Source organism: Vanacampus margaritifer, chromosome 20 (genome assembly GCF_051991255.1).
Source record: "Vanacampus margaritifer isolate UIUO_Vmar chromosome 20, RoL_Vmar_1.0, whole genome shotgun sequence".
NCBI lineage: Eukaryota > Metazoa > Chordata > Actinopteri > Syngnathiformes > Syngnathidae > Vanacampus > Vanacampus margaritifer.
In genome coordinates this window covers 14235922-14261465 of record NC_135451.1, presented here as the reverse complement: position 1 = coordinate 14261465, position 25544 = coordinate 14235922, and the positions used below count along the sequence as shown (strand labels likewise).

Here is a 25544-nt window from a genome sequence, read left to right as displayed (position 1 = left end):
GGACTAATGGGGTGTTCTAACGTCTAAAAAAACCACTTGCACGGTATCCGATGTTGCCAGTACCACAGTCAGAGGCCTCGCAATATTTCCAAGTAAATACATTTTGCAGTTAAGAGCTGCTCGGTTCACGTCGGAGTATCCTGCCGGCAGGCCACTCATGATGAAGTCATTAAATCACGCTGTCAGGTCAATCCGTGATTCTGTAGATGAGCACGATCATAAATTTCCAACGGTGTCAAAAACAGGCATTTTTTGCATTTTTTTTCCCCCCCTCAGACACGTTTGACAGGGTGAAAAGTTGAAGCGCTAAAGAGTCGATGTATTTATACAGATGTATGGTAAATGGATCCATTTTCACATACTGCACAGATTGTCAAGTCAATGCTACACGGCTAAGCCAACATGCTGTCACATAAAACTGAATGGCTCGACTCATATTGATAAAGTGCACAGCTATGATGTTTACAGAAAGGAAGGAAGGCAAGTAACCAAAAAAAAGGGGCAACTGGGGAGGAAAGTATATTAAACAAAACATCAAACCCAGTTTGTGTTGGCCAGGTGAAAAGTGGGACTGGATGGAGGATCTCCAGTTTCATTTCGGAGCTTTCATATCCGAAAAAAGAGGACTTCTTAGTTCCTGATGCTTCATATCCTGTTCTTGTGCGGGTCCAGATGGCCAAAGGATCCCGGGAACATCCGTAATTGAACGGCCGAGGAACTTGCATGGCTTCCAAGCAGAATAAAAAGGTGGGAGTGGGAGGTCGCGTCATAATGTTACATGTCCAGCTCTCTTTTTCCGGAAAAAATTTGTTCACGTAAAACTAACTAAAAGCCACAAATGTTTTGCGAGGAGAGCGATAAACGACTGGGTATGAGTGGAGTTGCTCATAATGAACTCAACAGTGATGCAACTGAACTGTACCCGGAACTTTAGAATTGGATTTCCTGTCAAAAATTAAATAACGTCTTTTCCAGCTCAGTGGCAGACTCACCAAGATCGAGCACGACGTCGAATGCTTTATGGAGCCCTCGCCACACATTACTTATCCGCTACTTGAGCTGAAGCTGGAATCAAAAACGGTACGCTGGCTGAATTTAAAAAGCCCATAGATAATGTGGGCGGCGGCTTAGACGAGGTCATTTGGGAATACAAATCTCTGGAGGGTTTCAGGCAGAAAATCAGGGGAGCATATTCGGAAACCACTTTTACGGAAATGACTGTGGTCAAACTATGATTAAGATTAAAGATGAAAAGGTAAATTCTAAAAACAGTTGGGTCAGAAACAACCCGATTATGGATTTTCTTCTTTTTTTTTTTAATGGACCGATCTACTGTATGGGTCAATCTGACCCAACTTTCTGGGTTGTTTTATACAAAATGACCCAATTTTTTGACCCAAGTGAAGGATCTAACCAATATTTATGAGTTGTACTAAAATACCAATTTCTTGCACGCACGCACGCACACACATACCAAAAAAAATAAAATAAAAATAAAAATAAAAAAATAAAAAAAGGGAGAACAATGATGATGACATGTCAAATGATCAATACTGAGCTCTCCCCGAAGAAAAAAAAAAGAAGAAAAAAAAAAAGACCAATTTCTTGACTCAAAGTTGGGTCAAATTGAGTGTTTTTAGAGTGTATGAATGAAAATGTCATATCAAGAGGAGCATAGAGGTTAGCGAGAGGTTGCAGGTTCCAATCTTACCTTTGGAGCCTCGGTTTGTATGCGATTGACTGGCGACCAGTCCAGAAAAAATAATTAAGGATAGGCACGCCCTATTTGAAGTTACAAATAAGGACTGTAATCAATGATAATCCATCATCGGTCAAGCGGCTTTGCGGTAATAATTCACGTTTCATGAAAAGCGTCATAGGAAATGTCTGTCTGCTAAAATAGCTCGTCGTTCCTTTCGGACAACCTGACCCCGATGTATTGTGTGTCGTCAAGAGTCAAGGGGAAGGTCAGAGGACCTTTGACCTGGCTTTGAGAAGTCAGCGAGGTTAGGGATTAGACCGGTATGATGCTTTGGTCATGGGCTCTCACTCAAGTCTCATCAGTAGAAAATAAGAGTCGAGGAAAACGCAGTCGGCATAGCAATGTCGCAATCTCCTTAACTTTGACTGCCAAAAACGTTAAATAACGTTTAGTAAAATCCTAGGGAGGAGTGCCAAAGACGTTAAAAGACGTTTTTTTTTCAAAACAGAGGTGAAACTAACCATTTTCTATTGTTGATTACTGAAAAACGGAATAAGGTAGAAACAAACTTTTTTTTTCTGACGAAAGATGAGAGTCCAATCTTTCATTTGGTAGTATGTGTGTTTCCATAGTCCAAACACAACATTTTCTGTGGACCTTGAAAGACCAGTCAAAAATGCTTAAATCGGCTGGCACCCACGGCATCCCTTTTCTGAAAACATCTGGCAGTCAAAGAGTTAAGTAGCGTTTATCAGTTCTATCTATCTGGTGATTACGGTAACAAATACAATACAAACATCCACGTGGCATTCTTGGCTTCATCCTGCTTTGACATGGAGGCAATATGTCAAAATGTATGAGGCATTTAAATAAAAGCAAGATGTGGTTACCGTGACTGCAAAAATAAAAGAAACACATGTACATACTGTATACATGTGCTGCGCACAAGTGGACAGAACACGCCTGCCATTTTTCATTAGTTAGAAAGAAGAAATGTCCACAACACCAGGGAAGACAAGGAGCCAATCGGTGAGATTCCGGTGGGTAGAACAAAAGCTTAGAGGTGATTGATGGGACAACCATTGGATAGGAGACCATGGCAGGCTGGGAGATGATTGGCTGACACCACTGAGGAAGACACCTGGGCATGCTAGGAGATGAGTGGTTACACTCAGATGGGTCGAAAACCAGGCAGACTTGAAGATATTGATTCAAACCAGTGGGTATCAATAAATTAAATTATAAAATAAATTGGTACCAGAACCCAAGCCGTGTGTGGAGGTGAGTCCGACTATATCTAGTCGGAACTTCTCAGCCTCGCACACCAGCTCGAGCTCCTTCCCTGTCAGAGAGGTGACATTCCATGTCCCCAGAGCTAGCTTCAGTAGCCGGGGGTCAGACCGCCAAGGCCCCCGCCTTTGGCTGCCACCCAACTCACTGCGCACCCGACCCCTTTGGCCCCTTCCACCGGTGGTGAGCCCATGGGAAGGGGGACCCACGTTGCCTTTTCGGGCTGTGCCCGGCCGGTCCCCATGGGTATAGGCCCGGCCACCAGACGCTCGCCTTCGAGCCCCACCTCCAGGCCTAGCTCCAGAGGGGGGCCCCGGTGACCCGCGTCCGGGCAAGGGAAACGAAAATCCAAGGTTTGTGTTCGTCATTGGGGTCGTTTGAGCCATGCTTTGTCTGGTCCCTCACCTAGGACCTGTTTGCCTTGGGTGGCCCTACCAGGGGCATGAAGCCCCGGACAACATAGCTCCCAGGCTCATTGGGACATGCAAACCCCTCCACCACGATAAGGTGATGACTCACGGAGGGGACGATACGTTGAGAGGAACCAGTTGAGGTGGCTCGGGCATCTGGTTCGGATGCCTCCTGGACGCCTCCCTGGGGAGGTGTTCCGGGCATGTCCTACCGGCAGGAGGCCCCGGGGACGACCCAGGACACGCTGGAGAGACTATGTCTCTCGGCTGTCCTGGGAACGCCTTGGGGTCCCGTCGGATGAGCTGGCTGAAGTGGCTGGGGAGAGGGAAGTCTGGGCTTCCCTGCTAAAGCTGCTGCCCCCGCGACCCGACCCCGGATAAGCGGAAGAAGACGGACGGACGGACAGTGGGTATCGTATATGTTCAGGCCAAGACATGACACAGGTGGACATTGGCCGTAAGTCAAGAATGCAGATGTTAGAAGAAAAGAAAAAAAAAAGCATCATGAGATCAAGAGATTACTTCATAATTGTGAAAGATGCCATCATGACAAACATGCTGCTTCCACGCAGAGCTGGAGTCAAAACCGGTAAGCAAAAAAAAAAACTTGATCTTGAAGTCAGATAACTCCCCCAGGGGCGCAAACATGTTCAGACTCAATGCAAAACATATTGGCATATTAGAGCGCTACATCCTCCCTGTGTCGGCAGAAGATTAGCTACAAATACGTGCTGGAATCACAAAAGAAAATATAATTAGCATAGCGACTTGTCATCAGGTGGTGGAAGAGAACAGATTGAGAATAACACCGGAGTGGTATTTTTTTTGTCCGGCAGGAGTTCTCAGCTTCGGTCTTCCAGACGCATACCGATCATTACTGGCAAGTTTGCTCTGGCCGTCCATTGGATAGGAGAAGGTTTTAGATATCAGCACTTGGTTCTGTGTGAACCGAAGCCCAAAGGCAAACACCAAGTACTTGTTATAGCAAAGGTACTCCAATCTATCATCAATGCGCACCCAGCCCTGAGGTGAAGATGGTGTGCTGATAATGGACAGATTCTGTTGTAATGGTTAAAAATTATGGCCCGATCAAGTTGTTGCAGGATATTGACATTGGGAGACATGATATAGTAAAAAAAAGAAAAAAAGATTTAGTTGGGGAAAGGAAAGATATTTTGGTATCGGTCATTCAAGGGTCAACCCTCGACATGAAATTCAATATACATGCTTATCAGACACCCAAAATAACTCTCAAGAAGCCTAACCAGAAGTTTGCTTGAAGTTGTTTTAGCCATTTGCGAATAACAGGGCTGTGATTTGACCAAAGTGAAATTATCTGAAAATTTAGCCGGGGGTCTGGGGGCCGCCGGCACCCAGCTAGGTCCAGGGCAGTGCCCTGGTGGGGGGACAAGGGGGGCGCAGCCCCCCGGAGCTCATGGGTTTTCCGTGTTTTTAAGTACTTTCAATGCACTCACATGACAAAGAAATAGACAAAACAACAGCATAAATTTTCAATGTATATTGAACTATCCCATATAAAATGGCAGTTTTAGTGAACTCAAAATCAGTCCCATTCAAAAACATTGGACTGCCTTTGCTTTTAAAAACTATCACTGAGAATATCATCATATCTAACTAATGTGATTACTAAGTTAACACATAAATAATGTTGAAGAGTTCAAATTTCATGAACAAATAATTGTATCATGACCAAATGAAAAGTAACTCATATTAGAGCATACCACAAATGTCTTTGTTATAGCAGAAGATGTTATCTGTCGGAGTCATGTGCATACACAATGAACTACTAAAAAAAAAAAAAAAAAAATCTGATTTTTTTTTTTTGGGGGGGAGATAAAAAAAGCGGAATTCCGCGAATTAGCGGAAAAATCACATCCCTGGAATAAACAATAAAATTCAACGTCTGCTTCAATCGCAAATAACCAACATTGTGATTGGCAGCGCAAATTATTGTCAGACAATTGTATGATTAAACGGCAAGGTCTGCATTTGTACGGTATCCAACACCAGCATTTTAAAAAAATATATTTTATGATGCATGCTTTCCTGTGCCAAGCGCCATAAGGATAATGTTAAATCTTAACCACTTGTTCGAAAACACAGTCAAAAATATGAAAAATATTAGACATGCCAATCTCTACACAAAACTCTATGAATTGGTTAAGTCAACATTAACTTGCTTCCTTCTTTGTTGTATTTCTATGTCCATACTGTGTAAAAAGCAAGATTTATACCACAAAAATATACTAAAACTTATGAAATCACGACAATAGCTTTATGGGGTCTCTTTTCGACTAGCTGTTACATTTTTTGACAACCATCTGTAGATTATCTACAGACGACAAAGGAATTGTTTTGGAACAATATCCGTGATTTCTATTTCATCTCAAATATTTCAATACATTGCGTTATTCTATTTTGAGGTTCCTGCACTTAAACCTGATCCTGCTCCAAAAAGATAAATATGGTTTGGTTTTAATCATATGATGACATAAATCTGTGCAAATTGCACCACGTGGGCCGCACAGTCCTATTTCTAGAGAATATTTTGTTTTCCTTAAATGTCAATTTTGATGACTTGGGCGGGAGGCCGAGTGAAGCACAAACATGGCATTGATTCTTTTCAAGTCCTCCCACCTTAGTAATCCCTCCACCTCACCCAACAATCCTTCCCAATGAGAAGCAGACGCGCTAGCACTGCATCGGTTGGGAACGGACGTCTTTCTTGTCATTTTGTACAAAGCCGCAGTATTTGTTGTCAAACCTTCAGGGGGTAAACCAAATGCAAGTGCTTTGAAACGCTGTCCTCCTTGCCCTCATTTTTTCTTGGTTGGACTGGGAAAAGAAGAATTTTCCTAGGCTTAAAAAAAAATACACCTCCTCACTCATCTGGCAGCTAAATTGGCCATGTCTCATCCTTCAATACCTACTGTTCTCTTGGGGTCGAAAGAACTCCCCAGGTGCAATGGAGGATGCTTAAAACACACACACACACACACACACACACACACACACACAAAATGAGAATTTCAACATTCCTACTAAAGGAGTGGGGATTGGTCAGACATGCCCGGATAGCCGTGGTCAACAACTGGCGGCATTCACTTTGTTTGGGTCGGTCTAACAATCTCAAAACAAATTCCATCTTCACAAGTCAACTATATAGCAGGGATGTGATTTGACCAAAGTGAAATTATCTGAAAATTTAGCCGGGGGTCTGGGGGCCGCTGGCACCCAGCTAGGTCCAGGCGAAGCCCCCCGGAGCTCATGGGTTTTCCGTGTTTTTAAGTACTTTCAATGCACTCACATGACAAAGAAATAAGACAAAACAACAGCATCAATTTTCAATGTATATTGAACTATCCCATATAAAATGGCAGTTTTAGTCAACTCAAAATCAGTCACATTCAAAAACATTGGACTGCCTTTGCTTTTAAAAACTATCACTGTGAATATCATCATATCTAACTAATGTGATTACTAAGTTAACACATATAAATAATGTTGAAGAGTTCAACTTTCATGAACAAATAATTGTATCATGACCAAATGAAAAGTAACTCATATTAGAGCATACCACAAATGTCTTTGTTATAGCAGAAGATGTTATCTGTCGGAGTCATGTGCATACACAATGAACTACAAAAAATAAAAAATAAAAAAAATAAATCGGAAATTATTTTTTTTTGGGGGGAGATAAAAAAATCACATCCCTGATCTAGGTAAATTGCTTGCAACTAAAATACAATCCATTCATAACGTTGCAAATCCACAGCACAATTTTCGCAAAATCCAACAGAACTTGGAATCGGCCCCCGATTCCAAAGTAATTCGAACCATGCTTAATTCTCACCATGTATGCCTACATGACACGAGTGAAGCCCGCAGTCTCTTTCAAGAGGGCAAATTGTCCAGATGGCCCCTAACTCCGCAGTTGCTGTATTAGCTTTCAAAACGTCCCCGGCTTAGTTGCGAGTTAGCGTTTACCTGGGGGCAGCGGGGGGCACTTCCCCCTCAAGATTCCTGTGAAGCCGCGTCTGATCTGTCAAGCAGAAAAAAATAACCAGAGGCTACTTCAAAGGCCGCTTTTCAGAGTCCAAAATGCTACCGATGCTAAAAAAAGGCCGTCTTTATATGAAAATTGCTTTCATTAACATTACTGGTGTCCTTTGAGGTCGGCGGGGAAAAAAAGAAAACACATGTTGACAAGCAAAAGTGCCTGTAAGCTCTCATCTACATTCATGTTGAAGATATTTTATTTTTGGGTTATTTGACAGTGCAGAGGTCGCCAAAAAGTTGCTCAAGTCTTTCAAATTGGAGTTGGAGAACTCAAGGAAATAAGACAGTGGAAATTTATGCATTGCTGAAAGACTTCATCTTAACTCTTTGACTGCCAAAAACGTTAAAATAACGTTTAGTAAAATCCTATGGAGGAGTGCCAAAGACGTTAAAAGACGTTTGTTTCAAAACAGAGGTGAAACTAACCATTTTCTATTGTTGATTACTCAAAAACGGAATAAGGTAGAAACAAACTTTTTTTTCTGATGAAAGATGAGAGTCCAATCTTTCATTTGGTAGTATGTGTGTTTCCATAGTCCAAACACAACATTTTCTGTGGACCTTGAAAGATCAGTCAAAAGATCAGTCAAAATGCTTAAATCGGCTGGCACCCACGGCATCCCTTTTCTGAAAACGTCTGGCAGTCAAAGAGTTAAGATGTAATAAAGGGTCCAGAGGGATAGCAGAGAGGAAAAGGATCCAGGTCATTTTAGCCGGATAAATTGCAGGCACGCAGGAAAGAAAGTAAAAAAAACAAACAAATGAATGGCCAACAAATACATATCAGCGCGAGTGTACTGTAGGCCAACATTCAAGCGATAGAAAGACATCAAAGTTACAGAGACAGATTCAAAAGCCGCTCAATTGCAGGGGCTAATTCAAAACACTTAAAAAGTTGGAATGCAAAATTATGGGTCAGCTGCTCATTCACACCCTCCAGTTTGGCCTGGAAAAGTGTTCCAGCTGTAGTCGGGCTGCAATAACACACCCAATCCGCATCAAGGATATAAGAGCATGGAAAAGATTAGACATTAGACATCAAGAAGGAGGAGATGGGAGGTATTTTATCACGCTGGAGACCCGTGCTCGCAAGCAGGGAGTGGGAGTGGGGGGTAATCCAATCTCATGAAGCCTGTCCTTATCTCGCTTGGGGATCAAACTCACTGGAGTGAGCAGTCATTTCTTGCCACAGCTTTGACAAACGGCCCTCTGGTGTGGTGCGGGCCCCAATCGGAAAAGTTGTACAGCTCCCGTGGAAAATCGCAGCAACGCCGTCACCCCAACGGTCTTCGTTCTTGTAGTGACTGTGCGGACTGAGGTCATCCGACCGTGATTGTGCAAAATCTCCCAGGCAAGAAGTTTTTTCAGCGAGCGTCAGCAGTTCTTAAAGATAATCATTTTCAGTTCGGAGAGTACTCCGCACTCCGGGAAAAAAAGTGAAGACGTGAAAGTCACTTGATGGCAGGGTTATGAGGTTAGCTTGTGCTAACAGGGCTCTGCTGGAGCGGACTTGAATGGGACCCGAAGATTAAGGAAGCATCTGAGAAAAGTGCAACCTGAACCAAGAATGCCAGCAGCACCGGTGCCTGTTCACTTATTTATTTACAAAAACACTCATACCGATTGAAGCCTCAACCTGAATTCCAGAGTAACGCAAGAAAAAAAAAAACAATCGGCATCTGCACACCCATACGCAAGACACCCTGAACGGGACAACCCAGCGGCGGCCATCCCTGGACTTGCACATGCACTGCAAGTAGCGCAGACCTCACAGCTGCGGAGCGCCCGGGACGAGCTCACCGAAAAACACGAGATCGGAATACCATCTGCTTGTTGCGTCTCCTTCGGCTCATTATTCATACTCCCTATCGCCACGTCGTCGCAGGAGGAGATAATGTTCCCGGCACATCGTTAAACTACTTTTAATCTGACATCTCGAAGTCAAAAGCAGTGTGTGGCGGCGTATGTTAATGCATCATTCGTAACACTCTGCAGTACTCGCACAGGGCCGAAATCTTGGGAGGGTTCGACTTGAATGCTAAACAGCAGACAAGCGAGTATCTTGGGACAAAATATGACTATAAATTGTCTGTCAGGACTTTACTTGAGCAGGTCTTGACGCATCCTTGTATTGAAAAATGATGCTCTGCAGCGCACTCATTTGGATCTCCACCAACAGCCGCATGGCATTCTCCGGACTCATTTGACAAAAAGCAAAGCCACTGGTAGCTCACAGTCAACATCTCTATTTGCCCCCCCCCCCCCCCCAAAAAAAAAAAAAACGGGTCTGATTCCAAGTCTAGCACGTCTGTTGATTTACGGCACTGCGATTCTAGGACAAGTAGCAACCTTGTTCTGCTGGTAGCTGAAAAGAAGGGGGCCTATGGGCCTCAGCTGAAGGGCAAAATGTCAAAAAAGTAGATCTATCTCCCCCTTGCCCCCAAAGACAGAAATATCTAAGTTCGGAAGTGAGAGAGAGAGAAAGAGAGCGAGAGAAAGTGGGGGTTGGAACACAAGGGAACGAGAAAGCCGGTATTGTTCGGAAAAACAAAACTGCCCTCTTTCCTTTTTGACACGGATTCCTCCAGGCGAATTAATGTGTGGTTGCCAGTCATTAATCGTGCACAACAGGAAATTTATGAGAACATGTAAACTATTTCCACTGATAAACGTCTGTGTTGTGCTGCCGTGGAACAAGTGGACCTTTTTTTTTTTGCACATTTATACCTCATTGAGTTGGTAGCGCAACAGATGGGATATGTACTGCAATGGTAAAAGACATCTCTTTATCTGAAACCCCTGAGGGAGGATCCTTTTTTTTTTTTTTAATGAAGTCCTCTCTGGTACTGGGGGTAAGTTTAGCAATTTCTGAAATTGTACTTACTAAATAAAAAAAAAAAGAGAGAGTAGTGGAGTGTATATAAAAAGGTGGTCAGTGGGTTTACAGAGAGCTGCAGATGCTGTCAAGGTGGATTCAACGAAACATCTGTAACAGGAGGTGCAGATAAACCCATTGAACCCAACAGTCCTGTTGAACATACAGCTAATCTCTAAATACGTCCGTTTCATTCATCCATTTTTATTTATAAGTGAATCAAAGAGCATCTGCTGTAAAGAAGCGTTCGTAGAATTTGGAGCTACAAATGCCCTACAGGCCTTTGCGCTCCGTGCTCGTTCTCTTATCAGCCTCTGAAATGGCGACCGCTTTAATTAATCGCTGTACACGAACCAACCGCAGAGATACATGAATTTACGAGATTGAAAGGTGAGATTACAAAGCCGCAAATGGCTCGGTGGGGAAGGCGAGTACTCTCAGTAAAAGGCAGGCGGTAAACTAATAGGCCATCATCACTGAAAAACAGCTGTTATGGCAGGTTTATTAAAAAGACCGCAGCTGAAGAAGAACAAAATAAAAAAGGGGTGCGATGGGAATACTGTCATCTGAAAAGATCATTTTCCCCCTAAGGTTTTATGACAGTATGGCCGTTCTATTTAAAGTATTGCGGAAGACATCTGGATTCATCAAGGGATGATATTTTTTCCAACGGTTCACAACAGGAAACAACAATAGATGGAGCAGATCCTCGCAGGTACTCGCTTGTGTTTTGTTTCCAGCAAAGAGCCCCATGAGAAGAACCAGATGTGACGATGGAACACTATAACCCGAGGGCCACAACTACAATCTGAGCCCATATAGATATGAACGATACCACTTCAACGTTAAGATCAACAAATGGCTACGATCCAGCGCGAGCGGAATCCAACAACACCTGGTGAAGGCTTTTATGTTGCGATGAATCACCGCAAACATTTAGCTTTTGGCTGTCCAATAAAAGCTGACCGAATTCAGAATATTTGAGTGCAACGTTACAGGCTGTTCCTGTGTTTATTTAGACCCCATGGCACTACACAGAGCGATGAGTAACTGCCCAATAAATTTGAGGCGGAATGGAAATTGAACCCACCTGGTGACATGGATGGTTGGACTTAAAAAGGGGTAAGACAGACAAAGTTGGAGGTCTCACACGATTCCAATGAGATGCTGGTGTTGCTAAGAAGGACTCGGTGATAACTACAATAGATGTGAACTACAGTTACAGAGTCTACCAGAAACAGGGATGTGATTTGACCAAAGTGAAATTATCTGAAAATTTAGCCGGGGGTCTGGGGGCTGCTGGCACCCAGCTAGGTCCAGGGCCCCGGAGCTCATGGGTTTTCCGTGTTTTTAACTCTTTGACTGCCAAAAACGTTAAATAACGTTTAGTAAAATCCTATGGAGGAGTGCCAAAGACGTTAAAAGACGTTTGTTTCAAAACAGAGGTGAAACTAACCATTTTCTATTGTTGATTACTGAAGAACGGAATAAGGTAGAAACAAACTTTTTTTTCCTGATAAAAGATGAGAGTCCAATCTTTCATTTGGTAGTATGTGTGTTTCCATAGTCCAAACATAATTTTCTGTGGACCTTGAAAGATCAGTCAAAATGCTTAAATCGGCTGGCACCCACGGCATCCCTTTTCTGAAAACGTCTGGCAGTCAAAGAGTTAAGTACTTTCAATGCACTCACATGACAAAGAAATAGACAAAACAACAGCATAAATTTTCAATGTATATTGAACTATCCCATATAAAATGGCAGTTTTAGTCAACTCAAAATCAGTCACATTCAAAAACATTGGACTGCCTTTGCTTTTAAAAACTATCACTGAGAATATCATCATATCTAACTAATGTGATTACTAAGTTAACACATAAATAATGTTGAAGAGTTCAAATTTCATGAACAAATAATTGTATCATGACCAAATGAAAAGTAACTCATATTAGAGCATACCACAAATGTCTTTGTTATAGCAGAAGATGTTATCTGTCGGAGTCATGTGCATACACAATGAACTACAGTACTAAAAAAAAAAAAAAAAAAACGGATTTTTTTTTGGGGGGGGGGGATAAAAAAAACGGAATTCCGCAAATTAGCGGAAAAATCACATCCCTGCAGAAAGGATTCAAACCCATAGTCCATAAATACCTAGCAGATGCCTACAAATAGCTATCCTTAAATAATGACTCATCATTTTGATCTTTACAGGCTATTCATGTATTTTTATTTATTTTTTTTTGGGGGGGGGGGACTCCAAAGTAGAAGTGAACTAAGACCAGGAAAAAGTTGAGAGGTCAAGCATTTTTTTAAGGTTTTCCAATGAGATGCTGGTGTTGCCAAATAATGAAATATTGCCAGAAGAGGACTACCATGATGAGCTGTAACAACTTAAGTGACAGCCATTTAGGTAATAAGTAGGTATGGTATTCAAAACAACTTGGCCAATGATTAATGGCAAAACAACAGCAATAATCAGTCTCAGTTGGGCTTTGAATTTAGCGACTCCCCATCAACTAAACTGCCCCCCGTCCAGACTAAATTGATCAGTCCTAACAAGCCGCCTTTGTCATCGGCCTTCCTCTGTAATCAAACGCCTCCAAATAAGCATCCTTAGATGAGGGCTTGTCCAGACGGCATGTTTTCTTAAGGAAATGACTCGTAAATTAAGGGCGCTCCCCAAACTGGCTGTGAAAAGCCAGACAAGCGCTCGCTCGCAAGGGACCTGCCTGGTGTGGTTAGCAAAAAAAAAAAAAAGGCCAGAAAGGCCGTTGGTTTCAGGACCAATTTAGGACTGTCAATGACTTGAAAGACTCAAAAGAAAGTAAGGAGTCAAAGAAAACATAATCGCAACACACTGGATGGGAAAGTATTTCTTAACAGTCATTTCCAATCAATTTCTGGTAAATGAAATCCAGTCAAAGTACAAAGCCCATTAACACGTTCAAAGCATTGTTTAATCACACGCAAACACACACAATAGCCCAACAACATCTCGCAAGTTCCGCAGAGCCTGAGAAACACTTGGCCACTGGGACTGAGAAACTCGCGAGCGGAAACCCGGTATTTCCCCTTCAGATGTTCTGGAAACAACAATTCAAGGCAAGAGCGTCTTTTAACTTTGTCGAACATGTGGCGGCTAACGGGGAGAAATCTGCACCCCGGAGAGGAATGCCGGAAACCAAGATGATGTTGTAAAAAAACAAAATGTGCTGATGAGTTATGCTAGTGTTTGGGTTCTTGTGGTAATTATCGGCAAAAGTTCATTGAGGGAAAACCGAAGTGGTTCATCACTTTCCTGATTCTGAGTTACAGACATTGCAAAAGACTCGTCCTCGACACTCTCGAGCTCGCAAACTCTCCACAGGTTCACAATGGATTGGAAGATTTTCACACATATCGAAGTACACCTAACAAAATGTTTCCAGATGCCAAAGTATCCGTACCGAGTCAGTGACAAAAGCATTTTGGGTAATAGTCAATATTTTGGGGATATTTTACAAACAATTTGGAGGTACAATGCGTCTTTTGAAGCATGTTTTACACCTCCAGTCTTGTGCCAGTTTTGTCTAATTAAACAGTCTGGCGGGGGTTCAACCCACTAAATCGATGACAGTATGACACACGACCTGGACTTGTTTGACTTGTAAAAAGACTGGACACCAAAGAACAACTCATGAACGCGCCGCCATTTTCCATTCACACTATCGCCCAAAGAGACGAGGGGGGGATCACGACTTTTAGTGCTACTGCGCTTTATGGCCAATCCCCAAAGGATGTCAGTTTATTTCAGTGCATTCTGACCCGCCGCTCAGACGGGACATAAAACCCATTGGAGTACATTGCGGGCTATCAAAAAAAACAAACAACACATTTAGCCGAACGTACACGTTCGTGGGTCAATCAGCCCGACGGGAAGTATCCGTCGTTACGGGAGAATGAAAGCACAACAAACACACCTGGCTGACTCGACAAGCCTCTAAATGAAGCGTATTAAATTGTTGAGCCCATTTTTCGAACACCAAAAATGTCCTTCAGCGCAAAAACCGTTGTAAAAAATGTAGACAACAGTACATGACTATACCAGTGGCGGACGTTCGGGTCCAGCACGGCCTAAGATTATCACAAGCAGAGCTACAGTACATTTACAATCAACGGGGGCTTGCTGGGAGAAAAAGAACAAGGTCTCACGGTCAGCTCACTCCACGGTCCCCACCAGAGACAATTAAAAGGCAAAATTAGCATTTTATAGACACGGGGTTATAAGGAAGGTACGACTGAGAACAAGGCAGGGAGGCGGGGGGGGGGGGGGGGGAGAGGAAGCCAGATGACAAGTCATTGTCATTTATGTCGCCGTAAAGGCGTAAGTGGGTTGTAATTAAAAAAAAAAAAATGGACACCTGAGGGAGAAGGTTTGATCGCCTGATGGTCAAGGCAAACAAAATAGACAAAATACGCAGGATTAAATGAAGCGGGCAAGTGAGGTCACTATTAAGCAGCGTAATGGATTGAAGAGGTTTTTCCCACAAACAAGCATATTTGATGACCTATTTTACTGGAATAAAGTTTTGGTGTTTGGGTTAGGATGAAAATTCAACACAGAAGTATTTTTTTTAGAGAATGCTTTGTTTATAGATGAAGAAAATGACTGGTTGTGTTTTTAACCCTTTGTTTCCTACCAATACATAGGAAAAAAAAAAGCAAAACTGTAATCCTTATTTTGATTAGTTTATCATAGATTTTTCAAACAAAGAGGTTTAACATTGGCCAATGTTTTAAACAGTGACGAAAGGAAGTCAGTTTGTGTGTTAAGTCATCCTCGGCGTGAAATGGTTTTATAGCAAGCATTGTTGCCCTGATAACAACCATGATAACGAAATGGCCAGGTAACAATAGACTTGTGATGCTCTAAGCACTTTATATTATGTGTTTTTTACTAAGCAATGGGGGCGGGGGTGGGGGGGTTGTCTTGTATTCTCATTTTCCTTTTTCAACGTATTAACGGACACCAAGTCTTCATCAAATTTCAACATGATTGACTCTGGGGGTCCCAAATTGAAGATGGCAGTTGGGGTTGGAAAATGTGTGATATATATATATATAGTGACCAAATGGCTACGACTGTCGCCACGAAATAGCTCAGTTCGTAGCCATGTTGATGGTGCAAGTAGTGCACATTTTTTAAACTACGGAAGCTGCTAAATAGAATCCCTTTAAATAAACATGAATTCATTGATAAAAGCCAGCCCTACGTTTCACTTCTAATTCCATCCATAATACACGTAGACTAAAAGATTAAACGATGACCCCACTTCCTGTCTTCTTGCTACCATCTGTGTACAACTTTAAAAAAAAAAAAAAAAAAAACTTACACACAAACTCACTGAGAAACCTTCTCAACTACATACGAGTACCTGATGTTTATACGAATCTTAGCAGGACACGTCCCTGTTGATTTCCACACACCCGCTGGCTTCCTCTGTGAAGGGCCTCCAAAGAAGTAAACAAAAAGCAAGCGCAATGCTGACCTCCCCCGTTCAAATGCCCAGCCTCCGACACCGTCATCACCTCCCCCCCGCACGGGTCCGGCTTCCTGCACTTTGCGTGAGGACCTGTAAACAAAAACGCACACGCAAAGTCAGGAACTATCTAAGTTCACATCGGCCCAAGTGTGCTTATCACTCACTAACATTTACTTTCAGCCCTCTTCTTCCTCATTCCCCTTTCTCCCCGTCTTGGCCGACAGGTCCTCCCCCATCTGCTGGCCAGCTGGAGGAGGAAGAAGAGAAGGAGGGGGAGGACAAGGCGGTATATTACTTCTGTCAAACTTTCTCCCATTGAATATGATCGCTACTCTGCGGGTCCCTCGAGGGTTCGCAATCAGGGGGCCAAGTCAAGCTGTTTTGAGCTGGAGCATCGAGGGAAAACATGGGACTGCTACTGGCTAGTTAGTCGGACTTTACAATCTCTATAATGGTCAATTGTTGGTGCTTGGTACCGGTATCAATTTCCTGATACAGGGAATTGGTCTCATTCTGCACAATTTATCAATAGGTCAACTACGGCAGAAAATGTATCATCATTAAACAGCTGTATGACGGTTAAGAATGGAGTACAGTAAAAACTAGATGGGAGTACAGTACGCTGTCGGACTCCGCCTAGAAATGTTTCTTGAGCATTAGCATTAGCGACATTAGCTTTGAAGGCTACCAACAAAACAAAGGGTATAGTAAGCTGTCAGACTCCGTCTAGAAACGTTTCTTGAGCATTAGCATTAGCGACATTAGCTTTGAAGGCTACCAACAAAACATAGGGTATCGTAAGCTGTCAGACTCCGTCTATAAACGTTTCTTGAGAATTAGCATTAGCGACATTAGCTTTGAAGGCTACCAACAAAACAAAGGGTATAGTAAGCTGTCAGACTCCGTCTATAAACGTTTCTTGAGAATTAGCATTAGCGACATTAGCTTTGAAGGCTACCAACACAAAATGGAGTACAGTACGTTTTCAGACTCAGTCTAGAAACATTTTTTGAGCATTAGGGATGCCACCTTGGATTTGTGGGGGGGAAGGACACCTGACCAAGCTCGGGCACTTAACAGTCAAGCCTGAAATTATTCATACCCCCGGCAAATTTAGAATATGTGGACATTTTAGCATCACAAAATCCCAAAACATGGGTGGCAACTCTATTGAGCATTAGCATTAGCAACACTAGCTTTGAAGGCTACCAACACAAGATGGGAGTACAGACTAGAAACATTTCCAGACATGTGTCACTGTGGCAACCTTCAGTGAACTTTCACCTTCCAGCGTGCTACACCTGTCAGCAAGTCACAACTGCACTGTAGGATCTCAGACCCCCACCCAACACTTTCAGAATCACACTGGTGATACATGAACCTCCATCACCTGGCACAACAACTCAACCATGGGCACGTGTAGACTTTTAGGCACCCCTCAAAAATACTCTGTTACATTTACCCAAGTAGCGTTTTGCCTTTTTTTTTGGGGGGGGGGGGGGTTTTCAAAAACTGATGACTTTGCAGCCTGTACAGTTTTTCAAAAGAACATTTTGTATTCAAACAGATTGGAGGTTCTACTGCATAGGTTCAGTATAGACCAGGGTGTTGTATATTTCTTTTCTCTGAAAATATCAGGGATGAACTTGGTTCCCACAAGAAGACGTAGAGGGAAGCAAATATGGTGGGGAAACAAAGCCAGATGATTTCTTAAGTCGGAGGGGGGGGGGGGGGCTTTGAAGTTTTATGACTGCCTTGAGAGGTCAAGGCCTGGACTCAGCTGATTTGTATTGGACCCAGCGCTACTGCTGTATCAACCTACCACATAGCCGTGCTTGTGATTAGCGGGTGACTGGGTTCGCCGGTACCCAAAAAAAGCTGTTTTTAAGACAACTCGCATTATACTGACCTCATCGCAATAATCCCCCCCGGCCCGCCTACCAGCCGACTTTCACTTCTCGTCTCACTCTATTCAGACATCTTCCTGCGTTCAATCGGATGCCTGTCTGTCCCGGCCGAGGTTTCCATGTCTCCCCAAACACGCAAGAGGGTTGAGGTCAGAAGAAAAAGAAGTCTCCCCCCCCCCCTCCTCCATCTGTGTCCTCGTCCATTCTGCAGGTCGGGACGTGAGCAAACAAGTCGCTTTTCGCCGCCCTGGCAACCCTTTTCACTTTACACGCACACACACACACACAAGCACACACATTGCAACATCCTCTTTTAGCGGGACCGCATTGAAAAAAAGGGGACTTCCGACCTCTAGAAGGAAAGCTGTCAGAGAGGGAAACAAAAGGAAAACAAACAAATAAAATACACAGAGGAGCCTTTTAGGTCCAATACAATCCCTTCATGGATGATTGAAATGGATTGTTTGTATTTCTAAAGAACACTATGAAGCAATTTGGACTCACAATCGCACGTTACACACATACATATAAATGGGCCAAATTCACATATTTCTCGATCGTTGGATAATCGGGTCTGATTGTTGGATAATCGTCAGTGATGAAAATGTTCACTATTTACCAGACTCATTGATTAAGACCTGTTCTTCTAACGGTAGGGGCAATTAGTGAGTTTTCTTCTTCTTTGTATTTTCTGACTGTATAGGTTGCCCTAAGGTAAAGTGCTGCCTCACAGGTCAGTCTTGGTACTACAACAGACATCTAGTTAGGGGAAAGAAACTCCCAATTGGTAGTACAGTGCTTATGTGTTAGTCATCTCAAGTACATGACAAACATTTACTATAAAAGAAATACTTCCAATTTTTTTCTTAACTCTTTGACTGCCAGACGTTTTCAGAAACGGGATGTCGCCAGTGCCAGCCGATTTAAGCATTTTGACTGATCTTTCAAGGTCCACAGAAAATTATGTGTTTGGACTATGGAAACACACATACTACCAAATGAAAGCTTGGACTCTCATCTTTCATCAGAAAAAAAAGTTTGTTTCTACCTTATTCCGTTTTTCAGTAATCAACAATAGAAAATGGTTAGTTTTACCTCTGTTTTGAAACAAACGTCTTTTAACGTCTTTGGCACTCCTCCATAGGATTTTACTAAACGTTATTTAACGTTTTTGGCAGTCAAAGAGTTAAGATGCTAAAAATCGTTCTGTGCGTATCCCACCGAGCATCACAGTTTCACTGAATTCATATTAATCTTCTCTAGCGCTCTCATCACTTGAAATACTTGAGCGAAAGGGAAAATATATTTTAACCTCACATTTTTACGGGGCTCAGTTTAACTGTTATCGATGTTTATCATCCATCACACACAGCGGGTTTTTTTTCCCCGAGTCACCTCCAGCCAGCCAGTTCCCATTCCAGGCATCACTCCTCTTTTTCAATTACACAGAACGCCGATTGAGCACGATGGGAAAGTCGGGGATCCTCGATCAGGGGGTTGCGGGAGTTTGCTTGGACAGATTGGACAAATATTTCTTTTGTGTGGTCGCCTCCACGCCTCCGTGCGGCTCTGACGGTCACGGAGGGAGCAGGGCGGCAGGGTTGGGGGGCCGAGGGGGGGGATGGAGCGGCACTATATCACGGTGGCTTCTCCGTCCAAGACGCTGGGGTGTCTCACCAGTTGTCCGTCTGTCCACACTCCAGCACCTAACTTGGCCATCAATTACATTTATGGGGCGAAGGAGGCTAATAAAATAGCACGTGCAGGCTACATTGCATTTTTTTGCACCACATTTTTCATAACTCAACGCTACAAGTGAAAGGTGATGAAAAAAAAGTAGCGAAAACGACAAAAGTATGCTAAAAGTCGCACCACATTTTCAATATGCTAGAGTCATGAGTGATCTTGATGTCAAAGATGCGCATCGGTCACTACAGTGGACATAACGTTTAAGTTGGCACATCCAGAGGTGGCAAATCCAGGTCAAGAAAGTAAAAACCTTGCTAGTGTGGCAATAGCAGCAGGTGTTCGACTCGACCAGCTCTGGACCTGGTCATGGTTTGCGCATTGCCTCACAGTTCCAAGGTTCTGGGTTTGTATCCTCACAGTTTTGAGGTTCTGGGTTCCAATCTTGGCTCTGAATCTTCCCCTCATGTTTGCGTCCATTTTCCCTAAGTACTCCGGCTTCCCCACACATGTCCAAAAACATCCATGCTAGGTTCAGTGAAGACTCTTAAGTTGTCCGTGCTTTGGAGTGGATAAAAGGTCTGCCTGTGAATTTTCGAGGTTTTTATACAGAGCCTTCATCTTCATCCTGGTTTGTTCGTGCAAGATCTTGCTTTAAAAGAACTGGAGATGAATGGAAAGGACCAGACCAGAGTGTGGCATGACAAGTCCTAGCCACATCATCTGTGCCCTCTTGTGGAGAAGATGACCGGCACACTTGAACCTTCTGGTCATTTACGTCAATTCCAAATCTACTTTCCCTACTTTCCTGTTCTTGGTTTCCAGGAAATGTATCACAGGAAACGGCCTTGGGCCGCAGAAACCATCATTGTTTGGCTCATTGAAAAGTTCTTCAATTCTGGCAACGAAAACCGACGAGTGGACTTGTCACCGGCGTCGCTGAGAAACTGCTTAATTACCCACAAGCGACTTCTCTCCCTTTCACTCACTCAGTCGCCGGCCTGGTCTTTGAGATGAGCCAAAGTGTGGCAAAAATAGCCAAAGTGATTTTAACGGGGATTTTCCAGGCGGCCCCGCGTGGGACCCGGGATGACGCAAGGGACGAAGGATGTCAGAAAACCATATAGGAAAGAACAACCAGGACAAGTTGGAGGGAGAAATAATTGAGTTTGTCTCTTTTCGGGTTGTAAAATGTTTTTTCCTTCTTGACGTTTGAAAATGGCGAAACAGTCTCTCCAGTGGACACCTATTAAAAAAAACGAGTCTTGATGTCAAGGTTGCGAATCGGTCATTACAGAGGATGCCTTAACTCATTCGCTGCCGTTGACGGCTACAGACGTCAAAGATCCATTTTTACTGGGTTGGCAATGACCGAGTTAAAAGTAAGACTCAGCCAACTTGGTTTTAGACATCTTTTTGAACAGCGACCCACTACTAACTAATTGAACAACTTTGCCACCGAGAAGAAAGCAGCTGTCCACTTCAGTGACCACTACACCAGGCACGAAAACTCTGAATATGATTACATGAGCAATCCCTCTCACGTACAACCTGCTCATGCAACTGCTCCGGATGCCAAAAGTTCTTCATTCTTTCCCAATAAATCATTGACTTTTTCCTCATTGGCCCTTTGCACGACATGGTGAGCCGAGAGGGCTGACTGTAATGCACTGCGGTAAATCCCTTAATAACAATTTATTGTTTTGCACTCGCGGTGATCGACTGCGCTAAAAGCCGTGAGTCACCGGTCCAGAGGAATCCATCCCGTTTGTCCGTCAATACTTTGTTTCAACCGAGAGAGGTTGAGGGGGGGTGCGCTGAGCAATTCCATTTCCCGCTGTGACGATGATGGTGATGGGGAAAGTGACATCAGGCTTTTTGGCAGCGGCTGCCGTCGACTGGGGGAAGCGGCGTCAGTCAGATTACTGGGAAGTAAGCAAATGCTTCTCGTGTAGCAACAATTAACAGGATACTTTTTCCTCTGAAATGAGCCACGGGGAGAAGCCGAAACAGGTGCGAGGCGGCTGAAATTCATTCTTTTTGCGCGCCCCTCGAGATTCCCGGAACGGTGCTTATCGCCGGCGTCATCACCATCAATCAGTCGTCATCTTTCTTCTCCCCCAATGCCACAAAACAGCCTCCGTCGTTGCCAAGCTAAATGATTCAGTGTTATTCGACGGCGCTTTACGAGGGTTATCTGACACCTGAGACTTGAGCTTTGCAAACACACGACAAGACGGACGGCGTTACAGTGAGAAGACTCTCTTGTGGGTCGTTCGAGTGGTTGCGTCGAGCTAACAAGCTAGCTAGCGAGCAGAGGTGGCAAATCCAGGTCCAGAAAGTAAAAACCCTGTTTTGGCTTTAGCCCCTAGCAGGTAAACGAGCACCATGGGTGCTAGCTAGCTACCTAGCTCCCTAAGAGGTAAACGAACACCATGGGAACTAGCTAGCTAGCTAGCGAGCAGAGGTGGCAAATCCAGGTCCAGAAAATAAAAACCCTGTTTTGGCTTTAGCTCCCTAGCAGGTAAACGAGCACCATGGGTGATAGCTAGCTAGCTAGCTCCCTAAGAGGTAAACGAACACCATGGGAGCTAGCTAGGCAGCTAGCTAACTAGCACCTGAGGCTAAAGCCAAACTGTGGCAAGATTTTGACTTTCTGGACTTGGATTTGGCACCTCTGCTAGAAAGTAAAAACCCTGTTTTGGCTTTAGCTCCCTAGCAGGTAAACGACCACCATGGGTGATAGCTAGCTAGCTAGCTCCCTAACAGGTAAACGAACACCATGGGAGCTAGCTAGGCAGCTAGCTAACTAGCACCTGAGGCTAAAGCCAAACTGTGGGAAGGTTTTGACTTTCTGGACTTGGATTTGGCACCTCTGCTAGAAAGTAAAAACCCGGTTTTGGCTTTAGCTCCCTAGCAGGTAAACGAGCACCATGGGTGCTAGCTAGCTAGCTAGCTCCCTAAGAGGTAAACGAACACCATGGGAGCTAGCTAGGCAGCTAGCTAACTAGCACCTGAGGCTAAAGCCAAACTGTGGCAAGGTTTTGACTTTCTGGACTTGGATTTGGCACCTCTGCTAGAAAGTAAAAACCCTGTTTTGGCTTTAGCTCCCTAGCAGGTAAACGAGCACCATAGGTGCTATCTGCCTAGCTAGCTCCTATGGTGTTTGTTTACCTCTTAGGGAGCTAGCTAGGCAGCTAGCTAACTAGCACCTGAGGCTAAAGGCAAACTGTGGCAAGATTTTGACTTTCTGGACTTGGATTTGGGGCCAAACACAATCAACCCGCAATCCAAAACTGATTCAAACGGATTCAATGATCCTCCTGAGCTGTTGTTCTAAGTGTAGACAGTTGCGGCAATTTCTTACTTTGCTGTTATCTGAATAAAAGTCACAGGCAAATAAACGTCATATCTTCTGTTATGGCTAAAGCGTGTTGATTGTGTGCAATTTCTGTATAAAATATGGTATAGTTTACCCCCCAAAAGTTCGGCGTATTTAGATTATGAGATTCTTCAGTATCTGGTGAATTTCATTCAAACTCTATTTTTTATCCTATGCACCTTCAAAGCAGTCATCCCAGATAAGTCTTGGCCTCTAACACGGACAAGCTCACATCAGCAAGGCTCTGGCATAAATAAACGGCTTGCGAGAAGCAAATATTTTGGCAGCACTGTTTCGAATAATGCGGCGCGTAATAAATCACAGGCTAACTATGAAAGCCATGCACACATAACTTTATATGTAAATGAAAACATCAACGGGAGAGGATGCGGACGGATTGTTGGCCAGCAGTTTCCGAGACCAAACAGCCATGGAAGGCCGTTCTTTTGTAAGGAAACATCAGTATCGCAGGCACCTCACTAGTCCTCGTTTCAGCAAGCATCAAAGGATTAGTCATCTGGACCAAATAAGTATTGTTTCTGTTTTGCTTAGCAGTCTCACTAAGTTTGTTTTTGGTAGATTTCTACTTCCCATTTGTGCTACTATTCCCCTTTGACTTAATAGGGAAAACTGAAAATAAATATGTCTTGTAAATTTGACGCATGACAGAGAAGAGTGCTATTAACAACCCTGCCATATTTGAATGAATAAAAAAAAATATATATATATATATTTTAAACGAGGTTTCAATATTAAGTAACCGCTCTGAAAAACGGATGCTACTTTTGCTAGCCTCTTTCTAACTTCCATAATTGGGACGAGAAGCGCTAGCCACCAGCTAGCTCGCGAGATAACAGGCTTTCAGAGGCTCCTCAGTGTGTGGGTCCAAGTATAATAGAGGGAAAATTAACCGTCTAAGAAACAAGGTGGAGCATGTAATTCAGACTCGAGCTCACAATACATGACGGATATTTGAGTACATACTTCCTGCTTGTTATATACCCAGAATACTTTGCGTTTGAACATGACACTGATAGCCCAAATATTTTTTGCCAATTTTATGTATTTAGAAACAAATCTTTCAATTCCCTTTACAAGGTATTTTACATCCGACTAGTGATTTAGTGTTGTTTTGATTTTGGCACTTAATGTTTGTGTTCCAAAGGGCCACTTATTGGCAAACACTTTGATTTGGACCTTGTGACTAATGTCACCCATTTGAGGATTGGTCACCAAGTGAAGATGCTTCTCACTTGTAATTGACCAACTTGTCTCACAAAGTTGACTGACCGATTGTATCTGTATTTTCTCCCTGTCCACTCTCAAACTGTCTCAACCCAGATAACATTACAGAGTGCCCAAGAGTGGATTTGTGCACTTCAAACAAATACCATCGAGACTCCTTGGCTCTGATGAACAGGCGGTGGATTGTGATGAGTCATCGGACCCATAGGTCTCTTTGCCTCGCCCGACACGGGGTCCATGCCAAGCCTTTGAAATGATCCCCAAAACGTCTGGAACGTCGACTGCGCTGCGGTCAGGAAAAAGAACCGTGTATTAGTGTGAAAGAAAGTGAAGGGAGATGCAAACACACGACTCGGGTACTAGCGCTCACGTAATGAGGCCTCAGATTTGAACATATAAGCACTCGAGAGAGGGAAGATTTAAACTGAAAAGCCCCACAATCATACAGGATTTCTGCTAAGTAATCCTCCTGGATTTAGAACAACAATACATGATGTTGCTGAGGATCACACAACCATGTTAGACTCTCTATGAACACAACACATCACAACAATTGAAATTGACTCAAAAGAACTCTATAAAGCCCAACGTGTGGCCATAATATGATCCAAAAATCTGCTATAAACTAGCAGCAGAAAAACTATCCCAGCGAGGAACAATAGATTTATTTAATTCACAGTGGGGCCAACAATAACATCCTCCACACATGAAAACCATCTCTTACTTCGCACATCAAACTGCATGGAAATGTAGACTCTTATAAACAACCCAGATACAAGTTGTTAGAAGGAGCTAACCAGACGTTTTTAGCCACGGTTAGCAGAGAGAACCCGGAAGTATGAGGTGACATGAGGCGCCATGACGTATACAAAAAAACGTTATTAATTATAATGTATACACATTATAAAGAAAAAAACGATCTTACCTTTATGACGTCCTTTGGGTCGAGTTTGAAGATTAACATACACCATTTAAGTCAAAGGTTTGTGCTCAAAGTGCCACTGGCAACCGGAATTGATGTAGTTCTCATTTCCACCAAGGGGGGCAGTAGTGAGTCCACAGCTAACAGATTTGATCTAGTTTGACTGACGATTTACTGCCCTTTCAATTGCTGTTATTATTATTTGTAGTGCGACAGGTTTGATTTGTTAATTTTTTGTTTTTAACACGTTTTAAATGTTTGTTAAATGGTGGACTTTTTTTTCTATTACTTGTGTTTATTTTATTATTATTTTTATTGCAACAGTTTGACTTGAGCTGAACCTGAATTATTTTAATAAAATTAACAGGAAAACGGTTTCTATTATAATCTATTTGCATTGTGTGACATTTTCCTATACACCAAATTTTAGTTTCATATATTTTTTTCATCTTCTCTGTTTTGATTTAATAATTTATCCATTATTACTATTATTATCTATTGATAGTGCGACATTTTTGCG

The 25544-nt window shown here is 43.1% G+C and overlaps 1 protein-coding gene across 4 annotated transcripts in view; it reads right to left on the bottom strand.

Moving 5' to 3' along the window:
• sulf1 (sulfatase 1) overlaps window positions 1-25157 on the bottom strand; it is an 82296-nt gene extending 57139 nt beyond the window's left edge. For 3 of the 4 annotated variants that reach the window (XM_077553860.1, XM_077553863.1, XM_077553864.1), the window contains exons 1-4: window positions 25028-25157; window positions 24249-24388; window positions 16051-16129; window positions 15775-15972 (exon numbers count right to left, since the gene is read on the bottom strand). The gene's annotated coding sequence lies outside the window, so the exon portion shown is untranslated. Of the gene's footprint in view, window positions 1-15774; window positions 15973-16050; window positions 16130-24248; window positions 24389-24826; window positions 24910-25027 lie in introns of those variants that run through there. The other variant, XM_077553861.1, reaches the window with a different exon arrangement.
• Window positions 25158-25544: the final 387 nt, after the last annotated feature.